The 24,878-nt window shown below is 37.8% G+C and overlaps 1 protein-coding gene across 1 annotated transcript in view; it reads left to right on the top strand.

Moving 5' to 3' along the window:
• Window positions 1-24,878, top strand: part of CDH18 (cadherin 18) — a 1,009,618-nt gene that overhangs the window by 432,543 nt on the left and 552,197 nt on the right. The window contains 1 exon segment of the mRNA XM_030551747.1: window positions 6,430-6,517. The gene's annotated coding sequence lies outside the window, so the exon portion shown is untranslated.

Genomic DNA, 24,878 nt, shown 5'->3' with positions numbered 1-24,878 from the left:
CCCAGACTACTGTCAAACCACAGCCAGCACTGAGTATTTAGAGCCTTTATTTGCTAAGCAGTAAAACCATAGATTACTTTTTTCACAAGCCACAGACCACATCCTCAACATAGAGTCAGTTTACGGGGAAATAGCCAACACATCTCAACTGGTCCATTGCCCCTCTGAAATCTCAGAGGACTAAGTGTACATTGTGAAATAACAGTTGAGCACTAGTATGCAATCTAAAATGTGCTGTGGAGCTTTTTATGGAGCCAAAGCCATTCTTGAATGCAGCATTGTAGTTGTGGATTAAGAATGTGGTTTGCTACTTTATTGTCAGTATCTCCTGTAGATCCTTGTGAAAAATATCAGCAGACTTTTATCTAGGATGAAAGAGAGAGAAATTCACAGCACTTGTCTATAGCGGCAAAGAAAGGAATATTGGTTGTTTGACAAGAAAATGCAGTTGTCCCAATTTTCAGTCTCACTCTCATTTTCTGCAGTAAATTAAATTGAGATATTGTGGCTGCTGTGATTGTTTAAAGCATTCTTCGTCTTCTGCCTGTTCTGTTTTGGTCCATTGTGCCTGGGTTATTCATTGTTCTTTTGTTTTTAGTGTGTCTGATTCTGATTTGGTCTTATAATAGGCTGTATGGGAAAGCCCTTTATTGTGCTTAAAATTATGTTTTGTTCCAGCAACAGGAGCGCTACTTTTTTCACTGCAAATTTATATAGCCAGTAACCTGAGAGACCTTATGTTTAAAAGTTCACCACAAGAAACCCTGCAGTTTTCTGTCATAACACATCCAAAGTTATCAGTTTTGGCACCATATTGACAAAGGCCTGGTCTACGCTACGACTTTAGGTCGAATTTAGCAGCGTTGCCTAGATTTAAGCCTGGACCCATCCACACGACAAAGCCCTCTTTTTTTTTTTTTTTTTTTTACTTAAAAGTCTCTTTAGATCAATTTTCTTTACTCCACCTCTGAGGGGATTAGCACTGAAATCAGCCTTGCAGGGTTGAATTTGGGATAGTGTGGACACAATTTGACAGTATTGGCCTCCAGGAGCTATCCCAGAGTACTCCATTGTGACTGCTCTGGACAGCGTTCTCAACTCAGATGCACTGGCCAGGTAGAGAGGAAAAGGCCCGCGAACCTTTGAATTTCATTTCCTGTTTGGCCAGCGTGTTTGTAGAGCTCATTAGCATGATGTACACATTGCCTGGGCACAGACAGTGCAGACAGTGCAGTATGACTGCTAGCCATCATCAGCTCCTGGGTGCTTGGCAGAAGATGGGAATAACCTGGCTGAGTCACTCCCATGTCTGCCCAGGAACCTCTGACCGATCTCGCCAAGGTCAGCTAAAAGAGCACCCAGGAATATGACAATGATGGCTACCAATTGTAATGCACTGTCTACTGCCAAAAGGCAATGAGCTGATGTTGTGTAGCAATGCAGTCCCACATCTGCCAGCATCGAGGAGAGGTACGGTGATGGTGAACTGAGCGGGCTCTGTGCTTGCCATGGTATGGCATCTGCTCAGGTAACCCAGAAAAAAAAGGTGCAAAACAATTGTCTGCCTTTGCTTTCACAGAGGAAGGGAGGGAGGGAGAGGGGGGCCTGACGACACATAACCAGAACCACCCGTGACACTGTTTTTGCCCCATCAGGCACTGGGATCTCAACCCAGAATCCCAAAGGGCAGCGGAGACTGCGGAAACTGTGGGAAAGTTACCCACAGTGCAACGCTCCAGAAGTCGATGCTAGCCTCGGTACTGTGGACTCAGTCTGCTGACTTACTGCACTTAGAGCATTTTGTATGGGGACACACACAATCGACTGTATAAAAACAATTTCTAAAAAAAACAACCTTCTATAAATTAGACCTAATTTCATAGTGTAGACATACCCAAAGAGTTCTTGTCCATAACTTCATTAATGTTTGCCCTGTAAAGGCCCAAATTGGCGGAAAATGATCAAAATGTGCCTCAAAGTATATTGAAGGTAAGTCTGAATGGACTGAGGAACTTAAAAAAATATTGCAAATAGCCAATTTGGATTAAAATTATTTTGGTTTTTTTAATAGTTATGGCCAATAGAATATGCTAAAGAACTAAACATTCTTGCTCTACTGGGGTGTTTTGTTCATCGATGTTTTCTACAATCATCAATCTAACAAGTAATGTGCAATAAATTACCATGTCTACCTTTTTGTGGTAAGTATAGGTCAAGGTATTTACCCCATCCCCATAATTTGTTTTTCTTGCCAATACTCACCTTTCACTGTAGGCTGGACTATGTTATCATTTGCCCCCAAAAGACCTGTTTATACACCAGCCTAACTATGTGAAATTATAAATTGAATACATCTGATGCATTTTTCTTTAATACCTAAAATATTACTTTTTCCTCAGCTCCAGCTCTAAAAAACACACAACTTTTTATGAGAATCCCCTTGTATATGATATTTATTTCTCAAACATTTAAAACTTAGCTGGGTTGGCCTGAATTGACATAATTACTGATACAAATCAAAATTTTATTTTCTTATTCAAATCCACTGTTTGTTTAGAATCGTCTGTATTGTTGTTGGCACCGTAGGGCTTATTCCCTCAGTAAAACACATTTTTATTTTCCAGTCTAACAATCATGGTATCCTACTCATCAAAGTAACTCTTGTTGGACACATCATCATGGTGAAAGACAGGTTCAACAGATTTTTCGTTAATATTCTCGCACTTCTGACACTTACACAAGTCTGTGCAGGAAAGCCCAGGAGCAAGACAGGAACACCTCCCTGTTTGACATTTCGCATGTTTTCAGGCACAATGCACTATCTGCAATGTACTGTATGGTGTTGAACTTCTTGTTGTACAGGTGATGGCAAGGTCCTTGTTTTCTAAAGACCATCTATGGCAACAGGGGAAGAAGCATTCCTCCTGTTAAAGAGAGTGCCTCATTATTGCAGCCTGAGAATTTGTCTCTCTGCTGTATTGATGTGCAAGCAGAGTCTTATAAAATGTTTTTTCAAGCATGATTTTCAAGAGTAAAAATTAGAGTATTCAGGCTTATTCTCAACACTTTAAATCAATGCCATGTCTAAATAATATTTAAAACTAACTATCTCCACTTCTAGAAGAGGGACTTCTCTGAGTTCATGTGGAATCAGTGGGTGTGCCACAGAACCACATCTTCCCCTTTTGCTACCTGTTCTGGTTCTTTCATATCAGTAGGAGTTGAGAGGATGCCAAGTTCCATGATTTTCTTTCTCTTTGTTGTCAGTGAAAAAAATAAAATGCAACGCATTTATCTTTTTTACCATACTCAACAATGCTGCCATCCATGATGTAAGAACCATCTTGTGAGGAGTTTTGGTCAACTGAAGCTCCTTTTGCTGAGTAACTGCACAAATCGTAACGTAGATCCTACATAATCAGTGTCTAAGTTATAGGTTCATTTCAGTACAGGAAAATGGTGTAATATTTGTTAATTATTCTTTTAATCCTGGAGACATTACATGTTAGATTATAAATTTTAAGGTGACTACAATTCAGACCTAAATCTTTAATAGTGTTGCTGTCATGCACAAGTTTGTTTCTTTATATAGCTGAAGACATGCTGAGCTGTGTATTAAGTGCAGCAATGAAATATTAACCTCCTGTGAGAAGCAAGAAAAACTGCAAGCTTTCAAGTTTTGCAATGTTTTGTCTGGGGGTTGATTGCAAGTTTGGGGCAGTAGTTTTCATCAAAATGTCGCACACCAACTTTTCTCCCCCGTCCTCCTCCATCTTATCTTTTAGTGATGGGGTATAAAAAGGTCTCCTATGACAGCGGTAGTTATCTACAGTGCAAACACAAACAAAGTACCAATGTATGCTCGTGTTGCTTTAAACAAAACCAAGCTTTAATTAAAAAATGGATCAAGCTACCAGCAAGCCATTTGGGGGGAGTGGACCCCTGTGGTCTAAACTAATTTCATTGCACTCAATTCTTTCCACCACATCTAATGATTTCAGACACAACAAAGTAATTTACAAATTAAAGCAACATGTGCTTATTCATCTTGTATAGAAAGTAATAATATTTTTTCTGCATGTTATCGTCCTGGAAACACCATGACATTCAACAATGAAAATACACTAACAATGCATTTTTATTTCTAACTGTCCATCACAATAGTTTCTAAAAACAGGCATTCCCAGGAGCCTAGAGCAAGAGTTAAGGCGTATTTCTTCAATAATTTTTTATTTGGGTACAAAACCAAATCAGTGAATATATTAGCTATTTTTTAAAAAAAAAATCCATAACAAATTATAAACATGTTTATCCCTCCTTGCTGTGCTGAAAACCAGAAAGCGGCTTCCAGACTATTTTGTTCAGCACGGAGATACCAAGTTGATTGGAGCCTTAGACATACCTGGGGAATCATTTTCAAGAGTCAGCTAGGATGTTGTCTCCACCTTTCATAGAAGGCATGCAGTCCCCATTCATCAAAGTGGCATGGGCCTCAAGGTCCTGTTTGACTCCTCACTTTGTCCCTTCCTCCTGGACAAGGAACCAGCCACAGTGATCCATAAATTTCTCGTCTCCAGTCTTGATTACTGTAATTCACTGGATCTGAAGCTTAATGTGAAGAAGATATGCAAGCTCTAGCTGGTATAGAATATGGCTATGCACCATCTCCCTGGCTTAGACTGCTATGAGCACATCAAATCTGGGCTCTAATCCCTCGTCTGGCTTCTAGTCAGATTCTGATGTCAGTTTAAAGCTCTGGTTCTAATTTTCAAAGCAATTAATGCATCAAGTCTTAATTACATTAAAAAGCATATTTCAATTTATGAACCACTGTGTCAGCTGCTCTCCTCCGGGACAATGAAAATCACTAGGTACTTTGCTATTGCTATTGATTTCATGTGTAAGGTGCTCAGATAGTGCTGTGGTGAGCGGCAGGATAAACCCCCTAATATAGATCAATAAACAGATTAACTTTTAAGATGAGAGAAAAAGTAGAGGAATAATTATGTATTGATATACAAATAATCAAATGTGCTCTCCTTTCTTGCTCCACTCCTCAAAATTTTATCTCTTCCCACAGACATTTCCAACATGATCCCTTTCACAAAACACACATCCCTTTTGAATTTATGAGACTAGAATTCAGTGAAAAAATAGTATGGTTGTGGAAAGTGTCATGAACACGGCCAAAGGGAATATATGTTTTTCATTTGAATGCTTTAAAGGTCTCCACCACTTGTTTCCAGCTGTTAACTAGGTTCCATGAAGTGGAGTATCTTTCAGATCTAGGTCTTCTAATTTTATATTGTACTTGCACCATCATTTTTACACTGTTTTCTTCAAAATGTTTTATTACAGCATTTACAGGTATATAATGCAAAACCTATGTCAGTTAAAGAAATATTCAGAGGATGACCATAGGGTAAAGAATTAGAATAGAATTTTGGAAAAAGTGAAGAGAAATAGTGATACTAATGAGAAGAAAAATGACAAGGGGTAGTTGGCTTATACACGTCTGTTTTTTTCCCATATATTTAATGAAAGTTTGACATATTTCTATATAAGTAGTGTTTTTGTCTCTTTTAATACTGGTGAGTTTTTCCAATGATCAGTTGTTTGATACTGCCTATTTTCAAATAACATGCCTGAAAGTGATGTGTGTGAGGCATAAATATTGTGGTGCTAGATGGAACGATTATATTAATATGATATGCACTGTGCGGAGTTGTCCCAAGTTTGCATTTTTACTGTGCATTGCTTCTGCCCAGCTCAGACCCTTCACACATCACTATAACTAGGGACAGATGTGTGTTTAAAATGTGCATAAGGGTTTGCACTGCCTTTTAATCATGGGTTATGTATAGCAATTAAATCAAAACAAAACCTCCAGTTTTTTCAGTCTTCCAAGGTAAATCAAATATTTTGATGACACTGAAAAATGGCATGAATAATATTTCAGTAGTCAGTCATGTCTGCACCTTACATACCTTTAAAATAGTGTTCCTTGAGTAGACTCTAAATGATTACTTTTGTTGTTGTTGTTTGTTGTTTTTTGTTGCTTTATTCATTTGAAAGATCACGGTAAATGATGTAGACATATTTTATTTTAGGAATTCATTAAATCAAAGTTATGTACACATCTGTTGAAAATCTGTTAAAGATTGTGTGATAGGAACATTTTTATACAGTGCCCTATTTATATGCTGCCGTGCTGATTGCATCTTAAAAGAATGCCGCCCTGCGCTGATGACATTCAGTTTTCTAATTCACTTTTAATAAGGCAATCCTTTTCTGAGATTTATTTCCTTACGATAATGAAGTAGGATTACTGAGGAATTAACAGCAATGCTATTAACATTTTTTTTCCTATGGTATTGGTATAGCCTTATGCTTTCTGTTTGAAAGTAAGCTGAGATTTATTTTTCCTAGGCCAGTGCAACAAATGCAAGAGTTGAAGACGAAAAGACAGCTGAGATAGTAACTCTTTGGCAAAAATTAAGATCCCTGTGTGTTTGAGGTATGTTTGCTTTATAAATCATATAAACTATTTTTCAGTCTTTCTGCTTATGTTTAAAAATAATTGTTACTGTTTTTGAACATTTGTTCTTAATCACATTGTCTAAAAATGTATGTGTTGCTTCACTTTAGAGGAAGCCCAGAAGTATTGGGGATTATGTATTTATTTGTTCTATTTTTCCTTTGCATTTGATACTTCTAAGCTACTGGAAATTATTTTGTTTAGAAATCAATTTCTGTTTTATCTATGCACAATACAACAGCAATAGCAGCCTGTCTATGGAGGCTAGTTTTATCCAGACAAAGTCTAGTAACTTGTGATTCTACTCTGTTAATAAACATTGCATTCACAACTGTTCTTCATGTGCCTGGTTGATGCAATAGGAATTCTAAAATAGGATGGTATTTAAATGTTCTGAAAGAAATCATAGACACTTCTCAGACTGTGTCGCAAAATTATCTTCAGGATATTCGAGCTGTCTCTATAGTTCATGTTTGTGTTTAGTGATTTTAAGTGAAGCTTCTACCAGTTCAATGTGCAAAAATAGTTTTTAAGTAAATTCCATATAGCTTGATAGGAGTTCAGCAGGTGGACAACAGAAGGCAATCAGTAGGTATACAGGCCAGTGGAGGTTGTACTGAGAAAATCCAGAATCAGCTTTGAAGGAATTAAATTAGCATGATTAGCCCTGTCACCCCAGGTTACAGAAGTAGTTCTGATTTTAGTGGGTTTGATTCAGCCTATGTAAATTTCACATACAAAGTTTGTAATGAAGCTACCTCTGTCCACTTAGTCCTAATGTAAAGGTTCTTATACATATAGTTATCAGTACGCTCACAACCTCCATTTTACAGCAACAAAAGTCACGTTATTCCTGCTCTTATTGCTGTCATTGGTTAGGCTTGAGCTGAGGAATTGCATCACAAAGGTCCTAAACAGTTATAAGAGAGAGACCATGCAGCTGATAGCTAGACAGCTTCCCAAAGACATTGTAATGTAATGGGAGGTTTTAGGGTACAGAAGAGACTGACTGTTTTCTGTTACTATTTGGAGATATCTAGGAATGGGACCCATCTGTTTTCCCTCCTCCATTGGCAACCCCAGTTTTACCTTTCCTTGAATAGGTCGAGGAGCCAAACATTTTCAGCTATTATTCAGAAACACTGAGTTTTCCCAAATAGCAATTTTCAGGCTGTGCCAAGTGTTATTTCTTCCATCTACACTTGGCTATGAAGTTGCTACTGTTTTGTTACTGGTGTAAGCATATGGTAACTGTACTTTGAATTTATTTCTCTGGTCAATTCAAGGTGTTAGCTTTAAGCTCTGAAAGCTTTTTATGATTTCAGTCCAGGCAACGTTAAAAAAACCCTGTTTCTCTCATGTTCTTCCCCAAAAGCTAAGATCAGCTGGTGTGGGGCTTGGTAGCAGGGTATTTTTGAGGAAGCTTTTCCAGCTGCAGGATTCATGGCCTCATACACTGGTCTCTGTAGCCCTGCCCAGGACTTTTGACCCATGATCCTCACCTGTTGCTAAAGCCTTTGCTTGAGGATGTTGGTTGGACAGGTTTGGTGGTCTGTTAGAGATGACAATTGTTGAGTCCTTTAAACTAGATTCTATATAGTATTCCCTAGCTGACATTGGCTCAGTTTTGTTATTTTTTTATTATTATTATTTCATTAATATAATACAAATAAATCAAAATATCTTATTTCCTAATGTTATCTGAATCTTAGAAGCCTTATTGACCATTCTAGAATTGATAACACAGATACCTCTCTTTCTTCCTTCTTGGAGGAACCAGTGTTTGAAGGTATTATTTTTGTAGTATAAGTGATCAGAGAGAAACCAGAGAATGGAAATAGATGTCATACATTCTCACAATTTTCTGTGTTGGTTATCATATTCAAACTTCCTATAGGTTTGTTAGCAAAGCAACTGACATTATTACTGAACCTTTGACAACCAACCAAGTATTTGCTGGTGCTCTCCTGACTCCCATTGTGCTAAATGCAAGTACCTTATTTGTCTTATAGATTGTATTTTGTGTGTGTGTTCTTATAGTTGAAACTCGTAGTATGAGTATTATATTTATATTGCTTTTAGAAGCCTAATAAAGAATATTGTTATATTCGACTATTAAAAGATTTTAAAAATACAATCTCTTTATGCTTAATATAATAAGCAGGGCTACACATAAATTATTAAACACTGTCTGATTTCAAGGACTCAGTTCAAGATGTATTGCTGATTTTATATATTTGCAGCTGTTTTGTCCTCTCTGCTTTTCCATATTTCTTTTCCAATTTTTGTTAGTTTTTAAAACCATTACATAATCTGCACTAAGTGAACACCACATATAAGGAGACAGAATAAAGCAAGAAGATAAAAATGTTTATACGTGGAAAAGATGTATTTTCCTTTTTTTCTAACTTAATGAGAGAGTGCAATGATGCATTTCTGCCTCCTTATGGTGTTGTGTAATACTTATTAATCAGCCGCACTTCAGGTTAATTCAGAAGACTCCAAAACAGTGGTTCCCATTAATAAGTAGATGCTGTTGGCTTCTCCTATGGCCTAGCCTAACAATCTTTCCCAAGGTAAGAGCATTCCTTGGAATTTCTTTTTCTAGCATAGAATAGAGGAAACCAGCTTTGCAACCTGCATCTGGGTCCTTCTTATCTATCTTTCCCTTCTGATTCCATATTGGGCTTCTCAAAAGGGATTTAATATAATTATCGTAGAATACTTTCTGGGTTAATCCTTCAGTGGTTCCCCATCATTCCATGGGCCTTCTCTTTCTCACAGTCAGATAACACTATCTTAAAGTAAGGAAATACACTCCCCCCGAAAATTTTTTGGAAATAGTGCAAACTATTAGATTTAGATTAGATTTTTAATGGTATAAAAACGCATCCCATCTAGTGAAACTTGTTAAAGCCATTGAATCAATTCTAATCTGATCCTAATGAACCTAAATGATCATTCAAATGTTGATTCCAGAAGACTCTGTACCAACTGATGCTTTCATGTGCATCTATGTCATCTGATTTTTTGTATTTAGTTTTGACTCAGTAAGTGGTGTGTTGTTGTTTTTTTTAACTTTGGGGGAGTTGAGAAGGTGAGTGCGCATCTTGCAGTGGCTTGAGGTGTCTCAAAAATCAGGACAGTAGCATGTGATTGACATTGTAAACAGAAAGACAAGATCTACACTATCATGCTTCGTTACCATCATATATCTGGCTGCTTGAAGATATTCAGAGGTTTGGAATATCACAGATAGACACAAGGAATATAATTAATGGACAGGCTGCAAATGAGTCAGTTACCATGGTGATAGGTACCTTAGAAATTTATAGTGCAGTAGATGCATAATACATGTGATTTACCAAATGAATATTGCCACCTCATCTGTGATATATTATACTTTAGCTCACAACTTAACTGTAACACATGTTTATCTTGTTATGGAATTCAACTTTGATGAGGGCATTTCTGGGTTTAAGGTCTCATGTCAGAGTTTTATCTATATGCGATCCTTTTTGATGAACTCCTAACAGTTGTTAGTCCTCGAGTTCTTAATCACAAACAGTCATCTAGGGATTTTTTTCTCTGCATCCCTCATCACTGACTGTGTAGCCAGCTGTTCTGCTGACCAGTCTAATGCTCTAGTGCTGAGTCGCTACTTTGCAATGCATTTGTAATCCTTTTGAATTCATCTTTCTCACACCAATACCCCGCTAAGTCGTTTGACAGCCTTTTGGGTTTGCATGCTTTTCCAGCACCTTCAGTTATCTCCCCTATATATTGATACTGCATCCTCTTTATTTGTCTGCACCATATCCACCATACTTTTGAGGGCTCTGCAGATAAATAAATTATTATATAATCTAATTCTTGTCATCCCCTTCTCTCTCCCCATTTATTTTACTACATTTCATCATAGTGGAGCTTATACCTGTTGCATATGACTATTTATTCACATACCATTTGTATATTTTGTCCTGTGATGTCAAATATAAAGTATATTGCTTTTCTCCATCATATAAAACAAAACAAAATATTTTATATAAATTTCATACTTTTGAAAAGTTGCCATACTGACGGGCTGTTTTAAACACTGACGTCTTCTGACATCCATGTGCAGTCAGTCCTTAGCATCTCTGCCAAAATGGGCAACTAGTGTTCAATTGAGTCGCTCTCTGGGGTATGGAATCTGTTACTGAGCAATGAAACTGACAAAATAATTTCAAATAGAAAAAATGAACAGCTATCAGTCAATACCAGAAGGCTAGTCTCTACTAAACTGGGCTGAATTTGAACTGGTGGTCTAGAAGTGAAGGTGTCGGCAGGCAATTTGAAATTATCAGCTTGTTTTGGATGTGAACTGTGTGACTTAGAAAAGAACAGTAGTTTTACATAATTTGAAATTGATTAATTTGTTTACAAATATGTGTTTTTCTTCTTCCAAAACAACTGACACAAAAACTACAGTAATGGGTTAGTTATATGAAGAAAATGATCATCAAAATAGTGCATATTTATATGAGGGTTATATCTGCATATTGAAATCTCCAGAAGGTAAATCTAGAAAAAAATCTGCTGGTATCTGATCAAAAGATACTTAAAAACAATGTATTCTAAAGGTCGGTTTAGACCAAGAGAGATCTGTACAAAATGCTATCGTAGTAGAAACCTGTTTTGCAGTTAGTTGTGAGGCCAATTTCCTTTTCCAAGGACTGCAGGTTTTTGTTTTTAAGTATTCTTTGCGGTTTTTGTCAAATTGATCAAAACAATCTTTCACACAGCCTCTTTTAGAATAGCAACTAAAATCTTTGATTACTAGCAGGATTGCCTTCTCCTATGAGTTTAACACCTATAAATATATATGTGCCATAGAAGTAATAGGACTACATTTCTAATGAACTGCATATTAAATAAAATAATGTGATTTAATAGACAAAAACCGAAATCTAATTATAGTTATATTTTATTAAAATATGCCTTTAAGATTTCTTAAACAATGTTGCAGTGCCGCAATTGCCACAGTACAGAGCAACTGAGATCTCCATCATGGTATGTTGGCTTTGCGGAGGGTTTTACTGCATACCAACTTTCTTTAAGCAGCCTTAGTCATGATGTCATCAGATGCATGTGAAGTATGCATTATGTCTGTTCTAATCAAGGAAAATCAGTCATTTGATATAATGGAACTTGATTATAATTAGCCATCTCAGAATAGCTAGTGATGCCAGTCTTTGTATTTGCACTGGATCAAATTGTATTTGCATGTATATTCTGGATATCAGAGAGGATGCAACAGAGTTTCAATAATATGGAGTCCCATTACCAATTATCTGAGCCATTTTGTCCCCACCAAAAATAAATCTTGTCACTTGCATATTATCACTTTTAGAACATATCAGTTAAAGGCCTGAGAAATGAGCCTTGATATTATACATGGATGCATATTTTGCCTTTATTTTAAACTATTTAATATTATTTCAAAATAATATGTCCTCTTAAGGCACTTCATTCACACAATGCTTTTCTTCTTCTTCTTCTTCTTCTTCTTCTTCTTCTTCCAAAAACTGCCTTTGGAAGTGCACGTGTCATATTTTTCACTCACTTTGTGTTGTGACCATGGGTGCAGAAAGTTTTACAAAACTGATAATCTTAAGAAAATCTTGCTTTGTTTTGTTATTGTAGATCTCTGATTTTTCTACTCTTGTTATTGTTTATACTGGATTTACATTAAGCAGCACGGTATAAGTCATTCCAGCAAAATGTGCTAGGGAACAAAATAAAACATCAGAAGGAAAAAATAATTAGCATCCTTATTTGTTACAATGTGCTGAGCCATTCTTTAGAACATAGTGAAATTCAAGCTAAAACTGTTTTCAAGTTAAATTATACGGTGGGTTCATAAAAATGTACAGCTACATTATGTTCCTTTACCCTGATATAAATATGGAGTAACTCTATTTCTCACAATGAAGTTACCCTAAATTTACACTGTTTGGCTGAGCATAACAAGGCCCTCCTCTCAACTTAATGGCATTTTTCTCTATCCGTAACATAATAATGTTTGGATTCCACACCTGCTTATTTCCAAAATGTCAGAAAATATTCTAGACATCAGTGCGCAGATCTTCATTGATTTTGGTGAAACCTGAAAAAAAAAGAAGGGGAAATAGGAGACACACAGTGCCCCTTACATCTGGCTAGTATACCTATTAGTTTTAACCAGGTTTGTAATTTTCTGTAGATCAAAGAATTGGTTGATGAAAGCCATTGACATTTTCTAGCATAATAATAACACTCCAGCTCAGGCCATCATTCTAACAGAGTTCAAAATATTCTGAGTGATTTATCTCCCAATCTGAAAGAAAATAAATAATTCAATGATTTACACAAGGTTACATATTGACATGTGTCCCTGACATAGAGGAGGATGTGAGGGTGGCACACCAGGAGCTTTTAGAGGGAGAATGGAGGGATGCAAGGAGTCCCTGTGTGTATAATGAGTTCAGCCTAAAGAAGCAGTGAAGTTTGTGACCCTTTAGACAATGGTAGGCTAAGACAGCAGCAATCTCAAAAGAAATAGGTACACACATAGCTCCTAGCATCTGATGGAGGGGAGCACAACGAGCTGTGGCATTGAGGAGGAAGAGGAGAATAGGGGACCCTAGTAGGGAGGTATCATTGAAGGCCCCCAGATCCCTGGCGTGGAGGAGAAAGAGGGACCATGGTATGATGGAAAGAAGAAATAGGGAACATGAACTGGGGAATTGTAAGGGTACACAAAATGCCTGGTATGGGTGAAGAGCTGGGGTGGAGTTGCTGGGACTCCTTGGAAAACAGAGGGGGATGGGAGGCACACAGGGATGGGGTGGGACAGAATGGAGGGATACAAGTAGCCCCTGCTGCTTTCAGTGAGCATTGCCTGAAGAAGCAAATAAATGAGTGACCCATGAGCATAACTTGATCTTTATAAAACAGCTGCTCCAGGCTTCGTATGTGAAGTGGTGTATCACACTTGTGCAGAAAATTTCGTAACCTGAAAATGACCTTTAGCTAACCTTTATTATATAGTATTTGGTCCAGATGACTTGCCATGCCATGCAGCTGAATGAGACTGATGGAACACCAAACTGTCAACAAACATTTGACTTAGGACAGCCTATCCATTTCTTGAACTTCAGGGCTTTCTGAATTATTTTACCTTGGGGGGAATGTTATTAGTCCAAAACAGATTTTAATTTACAAGATAGAATACATATGAAACACAAAAGAACAGTTTAAAAAGCTGAAACATTGTGCTTTGTAGACTTCATCCTCAAAATGTGACTTGTAGGATCTGAAGGAGTTGAAGCAATCTTAAAGTGTGCCTACATACTAACAAGCAAATGATACCTGCAGCTAAGAGTGCTGTGAGGAGGTTAGACTTAGTGGTGACTTCTGGTGCTTCTGATGTTGGAGGTAAGGAAAGGGACCAGAATGAATTTAAAGTTGTGCAGCAGAACAGACCTGAGGAAGAGATGTGACAGATGCTGGGTCAAAAGGGCTGTGTGCCCAGATGCTGATTTGGGGTGAAATGCTAGGGGAGTTCTTTAACATGGAAGAAGTTGGATGCTGTTTCAAACTCATTGCTTCTGAAAGCGAACATGGTGGAGGGGAGATTTGTCATGTTTTTGCCATTTGTAACTTCAAGTGAGAGGAATTCTTTGATATTTACCTGCAGTAAATTACACTGTACTGTGGTTGATGAGATCTATGTCTTCATCACAAATGGATGTATTTGTTCTGAAGTATTGCCTGGTTCTGATGTATCCAAAGATTCTTCATGAATTGTCTTTGAGAGGGTGGGTGTTCATGGGAGAACCTTTTGCCGAGGTAAAGGTTACCTTATTTGACATCTCCCACATTTCATGTGCACAATTAGTTGTTAAGGGTCAAAATCTGAGCTGATTTACACCCTGCAGCCAGGATGTATGAGGTAAAAGTGACAATAAGAATGGCCATACTGGGTCAGACCAATGGTCCATCTAGCCCAGTATCCTGTCTTCCGAAAGTGGCCAATGCCAGAGCATGGTTTTGCTAGACAAGGCAGAACAGGGACTTACAAATACAAACATTTATTTTAAAGGCTATTCTATTTTAATAAATATGTCTATTTAAATTTTATATGGTATTCATTGAGCATTGTAAATATGGTCTAACATAAATTAACTAAGGGGAATTGAAACTGCATTCTGATGTCATTTTTCATAGTTTCTCAGTAGACACATGTATTTTCCATTCCTCTGATTATTATAACTGAGTTTTAATGTAGTACATATATATATTATCATGCGCCTGTTCTGTTAATTTTAAGTCTGTTTCTGTTGAAAGGTCTTAGTGTCAGGCTTATCATTGGAGCTATTAAGGATGTCCTACCAAATCCTACTACTTAGATATTTCTCCTGACAGAATGAAAACCAGATACGTAGCTTTGATTTAGAAACACTAAGAACAGGCTTAATCCAAGCCTGAAAGCTATAATCCAAAGTGATACAGAAGACATAATGAACAAAATGAACAGCTTACTGGCACCTGATCTGACAGGGGAAGACCCAGGAATAGACACACAGCATATTTCAAAGACTTTAAATTAAAACAAGTGACTGCACCCATCCAATTGTTAAGGCTGTAACCATCAGAATTTTATATCCCAGAGTGTCTTTTTTTCATTGTTCATCTTTGAGATTTAGCTAAACCTTAATTCTATGTTAATCTAGGGGCTCAATGATTGAGCTGCTGAAAGTAACAAATCTCATGAGTTGTTTCTGTAGCTTGCTTCAAGTGGAGGGAGAGTGAACAGAAATTACCTATGACAAAACAGTGATTGTTCACAAAATAGTTTCTTGTAATTGTGTGTTCTTTCATGAGCAATATGTTGGTCTAGAAGTTGATATCAGGAGAGAAACAGTGGATATGAGCAACACTTGACAAATCATCCTGTAGATCATTACATAGAATCCTACCTGCTGCCAAGGCTCAAATTTTGTTCAGAATGAGCGAGAAGATTGCTGCCTCCCAAAAGTTCCAGCCATACAGCAGTTTAGAGGGGTAACTGTAAGATAGGTTCCACATTTAATATACTCCATTGAAAGGAATACATGTACTTCAGACCTTTCTGTTCTTTCAGGCTTCCTGTAGATATTCAATAATAAGATTTCCCCTGTGTAAGGTTACATATCAACTTTGGCCATAAGAGCTAGAAACTTGAATTTTGTTTTTTAATAAAGAGTTAAATGCTGTAGAAACAAATGCGTAAAACCTCTACTTATCAATGGCAAGTCCTCAATGTTTGTAGATGAGGCTTAAATATGTGAGAACATTTTTTAATAATGCTGATCAACACTACATGATACTGACGTAATATGCCAAACTTTTGCTCTGTATTATTTAATGCTTAAGTAAAAAGGCACCGGGTACATGCTGATCTCTCCTGCAGACACTGCCCCCCCAGCTCCTACTGGCTGAGCTAGTGCTCAGGGCGGGGCAGCACTCAGAGTCCTGTGTCCCTCTCTCTACCCCACAACCATCCCAGGAGCCAGACCTGCTGGCTGCTTCCAGGGCGTAGCGCAGTGCCCCAGGACAGGTAGGAACTAGCCTGCTTTGGTGCTGCAGCGCTGCTGACCAGACACTTAATGGCCCGATGGGCGGTGCTGACTGGAACCGCGAGAGTCTTTTTTCAACTGGGTGTTCTGGTCAAAAACCAGACACCTCGTCACCCTAATTGGTACACAGGTGGAATCGCTATTAACAAGATTTATGCTGCACAATGGCTACAGATAATATCCCATAGTATAAATTTAAATTGTTAAATGCACAATGTTAGGATTATTGTGGTTAGGATATGCCAAACTCAATGTGATGAAGAATCATTTAAAATTTGGATATTTAGAGATAAATAAAAAACAAGTAGGCATCATATACTAATGGAGTAAATGAACTGTGCATGTGAGTTTGTGCAAATGAAAAGGTTGCCCTATATTCTAGGTTTATGGTAGTCTTGCAAAATAAGGTTTGAAGGGAGCAAACTATATGTCTTACGACAGCATTTCCAAAATGTATAATAACTGATTATCCCTTTGGGAAAATAAAACAAATATGCCCTCCAGAGACTCTACCAAGACTTACTCATCTTCATTTATACATCTGCATCCACTGGCTAATCATTCACACCCAGTTTGGGGTGTGTGCCTCACATTTTGGCATATGCTGTAATTATGGAGAGATGAAGTATTCAGGAAAAAAAATCTCATTCCACTGTGAAGCCCTTCATTAATGGAAATGTGTTAAGTTTTCCTTTCTCTCTCCCCCCCAGCCATAAAGCACTGTTCCCTTCATCCAGCCTGCCAGACAAATTCTCCCTCCATCCCCCCATGATTAAAAGTGCGATGCGATCATTGTGGGAAAGTCTATTAATTTGATAGTTTGTAATAATGGAAACTTGATTAATGAAAGTATGGTATTGACAATTTTAGATTTGTGTTCTAAATTTCAGAAGGCACTTACATCTCTAGATGGATAAGTATAAGTAGGGGCATTGCCAGCAGATCGAGGGATGTGATCATTCCCCTCTATTCAACATTGTGAGGCCTCACCTGGAGTACTGTGTCCAGCTTTGGGCCCCACACTGCAAGAAGGATGTGGAGAAACTGGAAAGAGTCCGGCGGAGGGCAGCAAAAATGATTGGAGGGCTGGAGCACATGACTTCTGAGGAGAGGCTGAGGGAACTGGGATTGTTTAGTCTACAGAAGAGAAGAATGGGGTGGGGGGTTGATAGCTGCTTTCAGCTACCTGCAAGGGGGTTCCAAAGAGGATGGATCTAGACTGTTCTCAGTGGTAGCAGATGGAGTAATGGTCTGAAGTTGCAGTGGGGGAGGTTTAGGTTGGATATTAGAAAAAAACACCTTTTCACTGGAAGGGTAGTGAAGCACTGGAATGAGTTCCTTAGGGAGGTGGTGGAATCTCCTTCCTTTGAGGTTTTTAAGATGAGGCTTGACAAAACCCTGGCTGGGATGATTTAGCTGGGGATTGGTCCTGCTTTGAGCAGGGGGTTAGACTAGATGACCTACTGAGGTCCCTTCCAACCCTCATATTCTATGGATACCAAGTAAATTAAAAAAAAAAGTTTTCCTTTATGAGCAGTATTTTTCTGCTGTCTCACTTTGTCTGGGATCTCTCAGCTCAACAGTGGGGACATTGCAGTTTACTAGAACTGATAATTTTTTTCTTTTGTGTAAATGCTGAGGGAGCCTATTCTCACTTCAGTCTTCCAAAGATAAAACTTCCATTAATTCCAATGGAAGGAAGATTAAGAGAGTTAGATGACCAATTAAAATACACAGTGTAAGTAAGGCAAATCAGTTAAAGATGCCACATACTACAGCCCTTTTATGCTATATATCATCTGAGGAAATTTGGATTACTCGAAAGCTCAGGTGTTACTTATCAGTTGCATCTATATTTATAAAAAAAAATAAAGATGCAAAGCACACATATGAGGAGGCAGGGGTAGCCTGGTATTTACCTGTGGTGGTTTTTACAAGGCAAAATCATGTGTTTTACTGCCTCACAAAAAACTATTTAGTCCCACTTTAAGGCATATTCTATTTTAAAAATGGTTTCATTAATGCATACCATGTTACATCTAGTTTTAGTTACATACTCATATTGTGGTTACATAAAGCAGTAAATTCATAGATTAATTTAGAGTTATACTAATAAAAAGTAAAACTGCAATGGGATAGTATACTAATATATATATCATTATAATACAGAACATTAGAATGTCTGTACATCTTGGTTTAGTAGTTTCTAAAGGAAGTTATATGTCTTGACTCATTTCAATTTTCAGTATTATATAAATAAAAGTAAAAAACATTTGATTATATGAAAACAACAATAATGCATAATTTTAGGCTGAAAGAATTAGCAATCAGAATCACAAGAGTTGCAAGTTCATTTTGTCATGCAGCATTCTGAAGTAGAAGACAAACTTTGATGTACTGGATATACTATGCCTATTCTTCAGCTTTCAATGGATGTATCCAAAGTTTGAAATTATTAGTGCTATGCTTTCTGAACCTGCAATTATTTTTCTGAGTTTCATGGTTTAAACTTGGTTTAAGCAAGTATTTACCAACACCCTGTCATAAACTAGTTTTTCCCAGGAAATTGCCAGTCCTGCAGGGATCACCATCCAAGCTTGAACGAGCTTCATGAAAATATTCCCCATAATTTATACACTGTAAAGTCATCCTATATATGGTTGGCAAGCCTTCTGACTGATGTATAGTGGCGAGGTTTTCATTTTTGTAGTGTATTTTGGAAAAAGAAAACATTGATTTCCAAGAAGCCTATCCCTCAGATGATATACAATATAAAATTACTATAATATGCCCTGTCTTTTTAACTGCCTTGACCTTCCTGATCTGTTTGTGCCAGGTGTTCAACTGACTACAGCCTCTCAGAGCAGAGCAAAAAGTAGTTTGGCCAGACTTCTAGAGTCTCCCAAATTGTAACACTGTTCCATTACTTTGTTCCTAGATAGTCTAATGATGCAGTTCTACAGAAGTAAGGCCATGACTTTAGGGCACTTATTATTCATCTTTGGCACTTACGGTTTCCAAGCAGTGCCAAAGTTATCTTGAAAGCTCATTTACAGACTATTTCATTTTATAATCAGTGCTCTCTATATAATTAAATGCAAAGTCATGTAATTTATTAATAGAGGAGAGAATTTCATTAAGATTCCTGATTAAGACGAGCACTAACAGAACTCTAAAGGTTATAGAAATTTAGTTCCTGCTTAAGGTAAATTAAATACAAAACCAGATTTAAATAAAGTGGAGAGTCTTGCTGAAATTGTCAAAAGCCTGGAAATTTTAAAATTTACTGTGATATTCTCTCCTTACTGAAACAACTCCATCCACCCAAATGAATAAAATTAAAATATAGCTGAGTGAATCAATAGTTGCAAATATCTTGTCTTTTCTTTGGTTCATAAGGATCATTAACGTGGGCCTCTAGGTCTACTTTTCAAATGTGACAAGTTGTTTTGGGTACTTCTGCTTTTAGTCCCTGAATGTAAATATCATAAAGAGGCCTGATTAAGAAGGTGACTGTTTAGCATTTCTGAAAATCAGGATACTTGATGGCAGGGGCGTCTCTAGGAATTTTGTCACCCCAAGCACGGCAAACAGGCTGCCTTCCGTGGCACACCTGCGGGAGGTCCGCTGAAGCCGCGGGACCAGTGGACCCTCCGCAGGCAAACTGCAGAGGCAGCCTGCCTGCCGTCCTCGTGGCAACTGGCAGAGTGCCCCCCGTGGCTTGTCGCCCCAAGCACGCGCTTGGTGTGCTGGGGCCTGGAGCCGCCCCTGCTTGAAGGTGTCCCGGGTGAAGGAAGTGTTGGGGGTTAGGCTTGGACCCACAAATTGAGACACTCGGAATTACTAGTTACTTTTAGGAAGTTATAGGAGGAGTTTGTCTATTGACTACAATAGACACAGGATTTCACTCATATTGTTTACTAAGAAAATATAAAGTCCCCTTTTACTCTGAATAAACATTCTGTTTTATGGCCCTGATTCAGTAAAGTATTTAATCACATGCTAAAATACATTGCTGAATTGGGGCCATAAAGCGAATTTATTCATATTTATTAACCATGACTTTAAAAAAATTTGTATCACACACATACTGTATTTCAGAATGCACAATATGTCCCCAGTTCATTAAGGTGCATAGGCATGGGACTAATTTTAACCATGTGCTTAAGTAACTTGCTGAATTAGGGCCTAAATTATTTGACAACAAGCAATTCATTCCCAAATATATCAGCTGCTTCATTTGAAAACTATAAATAACATTTTATTTAAACCAGTCAGAACCTGATCCTGTTGATTGGAATCAATATGAGCTTTTACCATTTATTTCATAAATAGCGGGATTGGGCCTTGCCTAACCAACACTTTGAGCTAAAAGTAACCCTCTAATATATGTGCTTTTTAAGCATATCTACTATACTCTTCTGTATTGCAACAGTGAAATAAATAAATATATATTTAATATATATAAAATCCGGGGTTCTCAAACCAGGGGTAGGGACCCCTCAGGGGGTCATGAGGTTATTATATGTGGGGGTCTCGAACTGTTAGGCTCCACCCCAACCCCACTTTGCCTCCAGCATTTATAATTGTATTAAATATATTTTAAAGTGTTTTTCATTTATAGAGGGGGTTGTACTCAGAGGCTTGCTATGTGAAAGGGGTCACCAGTACAAACATTTGAGAACCACTGATATATATCCTCAATCTTAGAGAAAATTCTTTGAGATATTTTAAGTTTTAAGAGTGAAAAACAAAAATATGATCACAAATGTAACTTCTGCAATACAGATTATATATATATATATATATGTGTGTGTGTGTTTGTTTATTTGTACATACATGTGCTTGTATAAATTCTGATTATAAGACTTGTATTACTAATATGGATCTTACATACATTTATTGAGCTGAATTGTTAGTCTTACACAAGTTAGTCCCAAAGAAATAACAGTTTGACTTATTATGCATCTCAGTGACCTTACAACACACACATACACAAACACACACACACAGATATCTCAGCAAACATAATGACCATTTTTTAAAAATATACAACAGAATAAAACAGTGAGTGAATTTTCTGATGAAGTAATTCCATATACCAGCAGAGAATTTCGGCCAAAACTTCTTCCAGCTACATATTACTTATACTAAAAGTAATTCCAGACCAAGACTTTCTGATGTGTTGTAAACCCCTGAGAACAGGGAATTATAATGGAAAAGTGTCACTCTGCCCTCACTTTCTTTCTCACAATATACTAGTGTAAAACTGTGAGTCAAGAATGCTACTGCAGGGTTATAGAAACAATGCCATTTATAATTAAATAGTCTTGTGCAATTGCATCAGCTTTCACATCTGATTGTTTTCCATTACATTCTGAGTAACTGTGGGCTTCCTCCTGCTCTATATTCTATTATGTCCTTGCCAGCACACAGTTTCACTGATGTTTGCATTTTGTTCCAGTGCTAAGGACTGAAAAACAACTAAATGACACATCATATAATAGTGTTTACTTAGAAGATACCATATAATTTTTACAAACCTTTCTTTTGGCAGTCCAGTAACCCATTTTAAAGTTGTTATATTTCATTCTTTCTTTCTTTTTTTATTATTAGAAAAAATAATTTCAAGTTAATAAAACTAGTCTGATCATACTGTGAAAATTACACTACTCAAAAATTCATGACAATCTTTTAAGTCATTTAAGACCAAAAAATACCTCTTCTAGGTATACTCTGCAGGAGCGTGTTTCTTTATGCTGCTTCTGCCTACAGTACTTTGTTTTCCAAGAAAAATATTTAGTTAAAGATATTACTATTAGGACTGAATCCTGTAAAGACTTACTATTGTCATGCAATTTCCAGGGGAAATCTGCCCCTGGAAATTTCCACTACATGCATCCGATGAAGTGGGTATTCACTCACAAAAGCTCATGCTTCAAAACCTCTGTTAGTCTATAAGGTACCACAGGACTCTTTGCTATTGTCATGCAAGTTCTTCTAATTTAGTAAGTGGCTGTAGGATGAGCCCTTTGTCAGAAAAGACTATCCTATGAGATGCTCAGCACTTTTGACTCCAACTGATGTTCACAGAAATTGGGGGAATTCAGCACCTTACATGATCACAGATTTAGTTAATATTGGCTTTCGTCTGAGTGGTTACACTGAACTTCACTATGCAAAGCTCTACAAAATATAAAAAATATTATCGTTTGATAGTTGTTGCAGACTTAACACTTTGGAATGTGATTACTGGCAGTGGCATTTTATGTTATTGACGTGTTGATTGAAAATGTTCAAGTGGAAAATGTTATAGTTCCTCATTCTAAACTGGGTCTTGTTTTAAGAGTTGTCAAGGCTTTGCACAAGCTGCAAGAGATATGAGACTCTCTCTTGCATCTTCTTAATTCAGAGCCATTTCACAACAGTTGTAAAGTTTCCACAAAGCTGACAAATGTCCCAACCTTTACACTTGGGTCATAAGAAGCTTAGGTCTTGGAGTAGCTTTACTGATTAACAACAGTTTACCCTCCTTTTACACGAAGAGGAAGCTGAGTAGTACCCTTAAATGTTAGATTTTTAGTTAAATTATGTTGCTACTTGGTTTCTACTCACGTGAGTGCAAAAACAATAAGAAACAGAGATTTCCATTGCATAATATTTTTCTCAGTAATAACCTTTACACAAAGTACATTCAAGTCAAGTTCAGTATAGATGGAGATATGAAAAACTTCAATGTATTATTGAGGGAATCTGGGACTATATGGGCCTCCACCCTTACTATGAAGCTTGTCACCTCTTGCATGCTTTTATTTGACAAAGGAGTTTAAAATTATGGTGCAAAGAACCACTAGAATTAGTGATGTGCTGCCACAATTTTAACAAAGGGCTCCCTCAAAGATTTTGTGCCTCAGTTTGTGATTATATGTGAGAGATTCCTTTGTGAGAGATTCCTTAGTTAAAACACTCTCACCAACATGACTCCCCAAATTGAACCATCTCCTTCCCCACACCCAGTGATTTCCCCTCCTCAGGACTTCATGGAAGCATCTATCAATGGCCATATACCTGATGGGTGTTCTGCAGTCTTGTCTGGAAATGGTGATGGTTTGTTTCAAATCATCATGTGTGGGAGTTGGACAGGAATGGACCCCTTTGGTTCCTGAGTGGATGGGTTTCTCTTCATTTGTGTTAAAGGGTTTGGTGGGAGCCTAGGTTTCTTCTTATCTGGAGGTGGAATAACAGGTGGGATGGAAAGTTGGGGGAGGGGTACGTCAAATGTTTCAGTAAGCCTCTGCTCTGTACTAGCTCTACAAACTCTGGGCTGGAGATAGTGCTGATGGACGACAGTAATAGTTAGCAGCTATAGGACTCCTTAATGCAGTAGCTGCTTGCGCCTATATATCTTATCTGACCTCAATTATTATGGCATCTGAGTACCTCACAATCTTTATTTTTAATCATAGGATCATAAAAATGTGAGGCTGGAAGGGACCTCAAGAAGTCGTCCAGTCCAGTCCCCTGCACTGAGGCAAGGACCAAATATATCTAGACCATGTCTTACAGGTGTTTAATGTATTTCTCCTCACAACACTTCTGTGAGGTAGCGAGATATTATTATCCCCATTCTGCAGATGGGGAACTGAGACAGAAATAGATTAAAGGGATGTTTACACTTTGAACTGGAGGTGTAAATTCCTCACTAGCTTAGTCAGAGCTCTTGCACTAAAAATAGAGTGTAGCCACATTAATGGGAGGGACTAGCTGCCCCAAGTAGGTATCCATCTAAGGTACTAGGCATGTACTCAGGGTGCACAGCCCCTGCTGTTGCTCACACTGCTGAAGCTACACTATACTTTTAGCACAGTAGTGCAATCAGTGCTAGAGCTGGTGTGCCTCCAGCTGGAATTTACACCTACAGCTCAAAGTGTAAATGTAACCTAAATGATTTGCCCCAAGTTACAGAGGAATTGAACCAGAGTCTTATATGGTCACACGTCCTCTCTTTCTGCACTTCCTGCCTTGTTGGTGCAACTGGCAAGAGTGTGCAGGAACTACAGTGGGGTGTCCTCCATATATTCCTATCTGCACTTGTGTAGGATGCAGGAAGGGAGCAGTGGCTGCACTGTGCAACTGCCTGAGGGAGCAGCAGCCAGCTCAGTTCCATAACCAGAGATAGTTTAACATTATATTGGCTTTAGTATTTTGGGCAGACCTGGGAAAAAATGCTTTGCCCTCTCCCCAAAAATAACTGTTTCCTGCCCACCATTATCACACAGGGCTATACATAGGACTGGGCTAAGAATTTCAGGGAGGGTTAGTGAAATGATTCTGTGGAAAACATACCTGGTCTTTTCATATAAAAAGTGTGTTGTGTGGGGATCATTAGGTCTCTTTTCCCACCTGCTACAGAAGTGGAACTTAGCTCTTGTTCTTTTGATCCCAACTGATGGTTACCCCGTAAGGAAAGGGGAGAGAAACTTCCAGATTTTTTTTCTTTTTCTTTAAATAAGAACTGTGATTTGTCAAAGGTCAGTTAACAAGGGGCTGGCAAAAACCCTGTGGTGCCACCTCAGCTTACTAGTGCTTTGAAAATTGGTGAGAATCCCAAACATGTGATAATGATAAACAACAGTGTACTTTGTTGAAAGAAGGTGTCTGGCAGATGCTGCAGGGATCAGACATGTTCTCATTAACCT

This window comes from Gopherus evgoodei, chromosome 2 (genome assembly GCF_007399415.2).
Source record: "Gopherus evgoodei ecotype Sinaloan lineage chromosome 2, rGopEvg1_v1.p, whole genome shotgun sequence".
NCBI lineage: Eukaryota > Metazoa > Chordata > Testudines > Testudinidae > Gopherus > Gopherus evgoodei.
Note: the sequence above shows the minus strand (reverse complement) of the source record. Positions and strands in the feature narration are given on the sequence as shown.